Raw genomic sequence first — 7,606 nt, 5'->3', positions numbered from 1 at the left:
CAGCTGGACACATTTCTCCCTGTGAATGCTCTCAGTTGCTTTCTGCAAGGAGAGATGGCAGAGTTTTCAAAACTATAAGGTTAGGAGAAGACCACATTTCAGCCCTGTGGAGACTCCACACATATAATCCAAACACAAACCAGTATTATTTCGAATATCAACAATAATTCAGATGTAATCGTCATCTTAATTCATTTAATCTGAAACATTTCAAAAGTTTTCGCCCTTCTGACAAGACCTTATAATGTGTATATTTTTTTTCATATTTCAAAACTCCCCCCCGCCCCCCCACACCTTGCATGAAGCATTTTTAAAAAACACGCTGAAAATGTTTTGCTGGACTTTGTTTTAAAAGATAGAGCACCAGAGGGGTTATTTGCTTTTTTCATCAATAGATAATCTTTCTACTGAACATATTGTTGTAAGGGAAAATATGAGCAAGGATTTTCCCTTCTGGGAAGGTTCTTGGAGTGACCAACCCAAATAGGAAAGTGGAGGCCTCGATGTGGTGTCCAGAGTAAAAAAAAACCAAGTTTATTGACCGATCGGGCTGACAGCTCCACCCAAACAGTGTTTTCCAAGGCTTGCAGCACCTTTCTTGTTTGTGTTACAATTTTTATACATTCTTTAAGCAGAAACCCAGCAAGAACAGCCCACTGCCTAATATGGTTTATGCTTTTTCACTTTCTACTAGCCATGAGTAATCAGGCACTAAGTTGTAAGGCAGGTTTAAAAGTTCAGAGCTGAGCCCTTTGAAGTTACTAACAAGCAGTTTTCTTCAACAATTGCCTTGCAAGCGGATGCTAATTAACAAATAGTTTTTGCAGTTAGACAAACTACTGATAACGCAGGGAGGCAGAGAGGTGTGTGTATGTATGTGTGTTCGCCTATAGTCACACACAGGAAAAAAGAGTGGGGGCCAGGTACCGCCATTGCAACTTTATGCTGTAGACCATTGCCATGAGTTAATGTTCTGTTCTCTTGAAGCAAGCAGGTTACGAAGCAAAAAGAAAGGAAGTATTAGCATAGCTTTTTCATATTTAAATTTTCAAACCTCTCAATTGTATGTGTGTATTTGTTTAGCAAAAGGAACAAAGGAGTAATTCAGACAGCGGCTCCTTACCCAAATTATGCAATTTGGAACAAAAAAAAAAAAAATGCTGGCTTTTTTGCCTCTTACAGTGGAGAAATATATTGTGGTTGTTAATGGTTTTTCTAACTGGCTGTGTTGACATGTTAAGACATGTGAACTCTCAAGACATTTTTTTCTCACCAAGAACAAGAAAATTTGCAAATATTATACCCCCAGCACATATAGATAATAAGTGTGGAATAGTTGAACTGTGGCTCTGGAATTGTTGCTGTGTGCCTTCAAGTTGTTTCTGATTTATGGCAGTCCTAAGGCGAACCTATCACAGGATTTTCTTGGCAAGATTTGTTCAGAGGAGAGTTGCCATTAATTTACTCTGAGGCCTGGAGAGTGTGACTTGTCCAAGGTCACCCAGTGGGTTTCCATGGCTGAGCAGAGATTCAAACCCTGGTCTCAAGAGTCAAACCTTCAGCCCGTTATAAATATACTTTAATAATAATAGTCTACTGCTTAAACCACTACTCCATGCTGGCTCCCTTACGACTCTGAAGTCCAGGGTTCAAATCTCTGTTCAGCCATGGAAGCCAGTTGGATGACCTTGGACAAGTCACATTCTCTCAGCCTCAGAGACAACCTCCCCTCTGAACAAACCTTAGACCCATTATAGGATCTAAGTCAGAAACATCCTCAAGGCACACAACAACAACAACAACAACAATCATATATAGCTCCCTCCATTCTTTGTCTTATTTGTCTGCATACAGTATTTCAGCTTTACAGGAACTTGCAATAGCAGGCATGGGGAACCTTTGGGCCTTCAGAAGTTTTGAACTCCCACAGTCTTTCACCATTGGCAATTGGGACTTAGCTGTGTGCCTCAAGGTTTGCTATTGCTGTGCCACAAGATGAATGGCAGACCTAAACCAAAACAGCTCAAGATGATAAAATATGGACATTGCCCCTTACTAAATAGGCTACAACTTCCAGTCTACAGCAGTGAGAGAAAAAGATCAATCATGCTAGAAAAACTGAGGCACTTTTCCTGCCAAATTCTATGGGAGTGCTTTCCAGACAGAAGGTTTTAGGCATCATCAATCAAAAGATATTATGGCATTATTCCATTTATTCTTCCTTTAATGGATTTTCTGTGGTAAGAAAGAAAGATGTCAGCATCAGTAGCAGTAGTGGAATGAGGCATAATCTAGATAACTTGGAAAATATGTGAGTGTGCTAAAGCAACTGCATGATTAAAAGCTTTACCTGAAAGTTCCCTATGCAACTCTGCTCTTGTTTTGTTTTTTAAACAAATGTGGGCTTAAGTGCCTCACTCCATTACATCAGTAGAATTCAAAGACATAGCCATGTTAGTCTGAAAATCAGTATGCAAAGAGATCTTGTAGCACCTTTGAAACTAACTGCTCAAAGGTGCTACAAGATCCCTTTGCATCTATTATAGTGAGACTGTGCAACACTAATTATGTACTCCAACATGATCTCACTTCTGACCTGAGGGATTGTTTCTCCTTCATGGAGCAGGGCAGGGCTCTGAGCTGTGACTCTTGGATATCCAGCTCCACCAGGGAGTATTCCAGGCTGTGGAAAGATAGATCATCATGCTGGACAAATCTGTACCGTAGATCCTGTGTGTCATCCATCACATCAGGTCCTGAAACAACAAGAAGGAACAGACTAGGGTGGCCTGGTGATAGAAATGAGTAGTGCAGCTGGTGGTCTTCAGATGCTTTGAATTATAACTCCCAAGATCCACAAAGAGTAATGCCAATGGTCAGGAGTTAACATCCAAGCACTATGTTGCCTATCCACCCTGGATCCAAGATGCCTCCTTCATCTTTTGAGTTGATGCATTGTCTAATGGCTCACAACATCCTTTGAGACTCCACCACTGCATCCCCGTATCTCATTTATCTTCCATTGTGTTTGGCTGGAGTGTGTAGTGGTTTGAATGATGGATGATGACTCTGGAGAGCAGGATTCAAATTCCCACTTAGCCATGATAACCTGCTGGGTGACCTTGGGCAAGTCATACTCTCTCAGCCTCAGAGAATGGCAATGGCAAACCCACTATGAAGAAACTTTTCAAGAAAACCCTGTGACAGGTTCACCTTAGGGTCACCATATGTCGCAAACAACACACAGAGTACAATATGTCTATGCCTCCCAGTGATTATTTGCTATTTAACCCTGCATTTTGAGAGTGAAACCTTAACAAATAAAAATTGAGTATGACTGGACTCATTTTAAAAAGCAATTTGGAGCAAACCTTAGCATTAGGGGGTAGAGCAGTTACAACAACATTATATTTATGATCTCTTAACATCTCTTTCCTAAATTAGCTAACAAATTAATCTTTTACATACCACCTGAATCCAAGTAGCATTCTATGGAAGTAATTCTGTCCTCGTTCTTGTTTTTTGCAGAGAGCCTCAGTCCCCAGAGTGCTTCAGGTCAGCCCTCCATACCCACAGTTCTGAAGAAATAAAAATAGTGTTATTGCAACTTGTTGCTTCACTTTCCCCCACCCTCCAGCTGGCTGTTCCCTGTCTGATCATTTTCACACATGCATGTGAGCCATACAGTTTTGTCATACAGAGCGGGGAAAACAATTCATCCCAATTTGTCTTCTGGAATAGGGATTGCTTTCAACTTGTACTCTGAAAGAAAAACAACAACAACTCACCCCTTGCAATTTTAGTTCCAGTGTCAGGTAATCCTGCAGCACTACATAGTGAGGGTGAAGAACTCTACTTTCTCTCAGGGGGAAGAAGAGGAAAAAAACTGAAATGTAAGTTATTCATCTCAAGTGTGGGTGTTCATTGCTTGTATGAAGAGATAAAGACAAACCAATGTGACAGGAAGAGGCAATTTCCTGAACTGCAGTTAGTCAGGGTATGTGGGAGGTATGTTGCAATTATCTTTACATTTATTTGTTGCTGTCGTTGTGTACCACTGCCTCCAGATCATTTCTGACTTAGGGCAACTCTAAAGCAAACCTCTCCTGGGTCTTCTTGGCAAGCTTCTTCAGAAGGGGTTGGGCATTGCCATCCTATGAGGCTGAGAGTGTGTGACTTGTAGCACTAACTGGGGGGGGGGGGGGAGAATTTGGTACCAAAAGAATTTTGGAGACTTCAGTCTATGTCCCCAGTCTACTTCTACTCAGGTGTCCCATCTATGACAACATTTCTCTACATCTCTTACAGTCTCCACACTGCCAAAATATAGCAGTGTGGCACCATTGTCACGGCTCCATCCTATGGAATCCTAGGATTAGTAGTCATGTGAAGCATTCAACCTGTTCTGTCAGAGAGCTCTGGTATCTCACTAAACTACAAATCCCAGGGTTCTATAGGATAGAGACATGCCAGTTAAAGTGGTGTCAAACTGCTTTATTTCTGCAGTGTGGATACACCCTTAGTTGTACTTGTGCATGGAAAAAAGCCAGAACTTGGAAATTACATGTCCCAGAATCCCTCAGACAGTGGCCATACTATTAGAGGTTCCTGACACTTGTAGTCCAAAAACATAACATATCCAAGTTCTGGAAGAACCCTATTGCCATGTTCTTTATTCCATGTGAAATGCCAGCATACCTGCAGATGAAAGATATATATGCATTCACATCCACACTTTACTCAGCTTTGGTTGTTGTTTCAAAATTGCACGATCCTGCTATATATTTTGCATCCTCAAATGGTAGAGCTACTCAAAAAATCCTAAGAGTTTGCTTTTTAGCAGCTGTTGTTAAGTACCTGGCCAACAGTATGTTGGAATTTCCCCTCTTAAAAAGATGAAATATGTACAATCCCCTTCTTACTTTTCCTAAGTGTTCCTGGGAGTCTAAATTTTATTTACACAAGGTATGAAAGTGGGAGCTCAACCCAGCATGCAACTTGAGAAGGAATTCTTAATGTTGTCTTTTTCATATACTGCATAATTACACTAGAAATGTGGAGTGCACTGCTAAAGATGTTTACTTCTGATTAAATCCCACTGAGTTCAGCTCGGCTTACTCCCAAGTTAACATACATAAGGTTGCAGATTTAAATTGGTTTAATACGCATTTCTTCCCAAGGACCCTTGTGAATGGTCATCTTGTGTGAGCACTCTTTTCATACCAAATCAGACTGTGTTCAAGATGGCAGAAGTTATGAATGAGGAAGGACACAAGTAGTAGGCAAGGCTGCAACAGCTTGCTTTTGCTTGAACTGACTGGGGAGGGCAAAATTCTGCCCCCTCCTCTCCTGTCCCCTCTACTATATATAAACTACTTTTGCATTTTGAAGTTTGCAGCAATTTGTTAAGAAGATAAAGGGGAAGGATGGTAGTGGTGGAGGAAGTAAAAACTGGTCCATTCACACTACGAAAATAATCCAAGATGAATCCGCGTTGAATCCTTGCTTGTGCATACATGTCTTGAATGCACTTGATACGCTATTGGGTGGGAGGGGTTGGCAACCCCCCCACTTAACCCAGGATATTTGATACCTCCCCCCCAATTTTTCCTGAAAGATCTGGATCATTGGGAGTGTGAATAAGCTTCTTAGTCAGTTAGGATCACTCTGTATTGTTCCTTCAAGGGAGGCGGCTCCATTTTAACCCAAAACAATGGCATGTAAGAATAACAGCCTTGAGTCCCTATTTTGGGAGAAAGGCAGGATATAAGAAAATAAAGTAATAATAATAATAATAATAATAATAATAATAATAATAATAATAGGGTTAAAATGACTCGAAGAGATTTGACCCGCATCTCCTCGGGACAAAAAAAATGAGTGGAAATGGGACATTTTAAAAGAAGCTGAAACAGTGAGATAACAAAGGATGAATCAGGACTGTCCTTGCCAAATTGGGAGAGATGGAGTGTATGGTTTCCAGGATCCCATGGTGGTTAATGCAATCTAAAAATTAGGTAAACCAAAGTGTGCGCACGCCCTGTTAAGAATGGAATAATATCCCATAAAGATAATGGTGCAAGAGGCAGCTTAGCAATGGAGGGGGAAAGAAGAATGATCTGCAAATCACTTCTCCCAGTTCAAGTTCTTCTTCTTGGGAGTTGTGTTCACTCAGATTGGTCTGACTCTAGCCTTTCACTTGAAAAAAACCAGGGGGTAGGATGGGGATAGATCAGTCCATTTGAACATAGTTCTAAAAGCTGGTGGGGGGCATTATGACTGAAAGATTCCCATAGCCACTATGGCAATGTTGATTAAGAGATTGTTAGGCGTTGTAGTCCCCCACCACTACCCCCACCACTTTCCCAAGCTCTGATGCTGGTATCAGTCTCCCATCCTGCAAAGTGAGAAATCCTATTTTTAATGTGAAGTCGAAAGCTTTCATGGCCGGCATTCATAGTTTTTTGTGGGTTTTTCAGGCAATGTGGCCATGTTCTAGAAGAGTTTATTTGTGATGTTTCACAGCAGAAGCGGATGGCATCTTCAGAGAAATCTCTCATTTTTCTTGAATGTCTTCCATTTTGTGATGCCTTGTCCTTGGCGATGAGCACTGGTCACCCTGAGCTCACTCCCTGGGTAAGCTTTAGGATTTTCAAAATGTTTGCCCCATTGCTCCAACCAGCCCTGCTCACTGACCATGCAGTGTAAAAAATATGGAAAGCAAAGTGTGCACACACCTAGTCAAGAATGGAATAATGTTGTCCCATCGGTGGTGCAAGTGATTGATTTGTAGGCACCTTAGCAAAGGAGGGGGAGTCCCTATATTGGGAGAAAGGCAGGATATAAGAAAATCATCATCATCATCATCATCATCATCATCATCATCATCATCCCATAAGAGTTTATCCCATGAAGGAGATCAGGAGTTTATCCTGAGAATATCCTGGAAAAATCACGTAACTACGTGAAACAATTTCACACAACATTGCACAAAACCCACCATTAAAGTGGTCACAAAGAAACATTAATGCACATCTTTTTACTTGCGGGGTTTCAGCGACAATGCATTTCGAATATCACTTTATTTGCTCCATTGCAGGTGACAATCATTTGTGCAATTACTCGCCATTTTCACTTTATTTGTGGGGTGCTTTAAATGCGCTTTAATCTCTCTTTAATGCCAAAAGCAGACCCAGTATGATAAACCTTCTTGTCACTTCTCCCAGTTCCAGCTCTGCTTCCTGAGAGTTGTGTTCACCCAGCTTGGTCTGCAGTGATGCCCAAACTTTGCTTCTCCAGTTGTTTTGAACTTTAGCTCCCAGAATTCCTATTGGCCAAGCTGGCTGGGGCTTCTGGGAACTGAAGTCCAAAGCACCTGGAGAGGAGCAAAATTTGGGAACCACTGGACTTGGCAAGAACCAGAGAGCAGGAGGGGAGCAGCTCAGTCCGTCTGAACACGGCGTCGAAGAGCCACCTGGAGTGTAGGAACCACCTTGCAAGCCAATCCGAAGGACCTTGCTCCAGGTAGCTGCTCCAGAGAGCAGAGGACTACAGCTCCCAGAGTCCTTTAGTAGTACAGGTGAGGCCCAGGGTGGGGTCTGGCTGC

At 41.8% G+C, this 7,606-nt stretch overlaps 1 long non-coding RNA gene across 1 annotated transcript; it reads right to left on the bottom strand.

Moving 5' to 3' along the window:
• LOC121922800 lies at positions 1-3,928 on the bottom strand. The gene is made up of 4 exons (XR_006102230.1): positions 3,789-3,928; positions 3,469-3,578; positions 2,597-2,756; positions 1-42 (listed from the first exon to the last, which is right to left on the bottom strand). It is a non-coding gene; the product is annotated as an uncharacterized LOC121922800 (long non-coding RNA).
• Positions 3,929-7,606: the final 3,678 nt, after the last annotated feature.

The sequence above is a fragment of the Sceloporus undulatus genome, chromosome 2 (genome assembly GCF_019175285.1).
Source record: "Sceloporus undulatus isolate JIND9_A2432 ecotype Alabama chromosome 2, SceUnd_v1.1, whole genome shotgun sequence".
Lineage (NCBI taxonomy): Eukaryota > Metazoa > Chordata > Lepidosauria > Squamata > Phrynosomatidae > Sceloporus > Sceloporus undulatus.
This window is presented reverse-complemented; position numbering and strand designations above follow the sequence as displayed.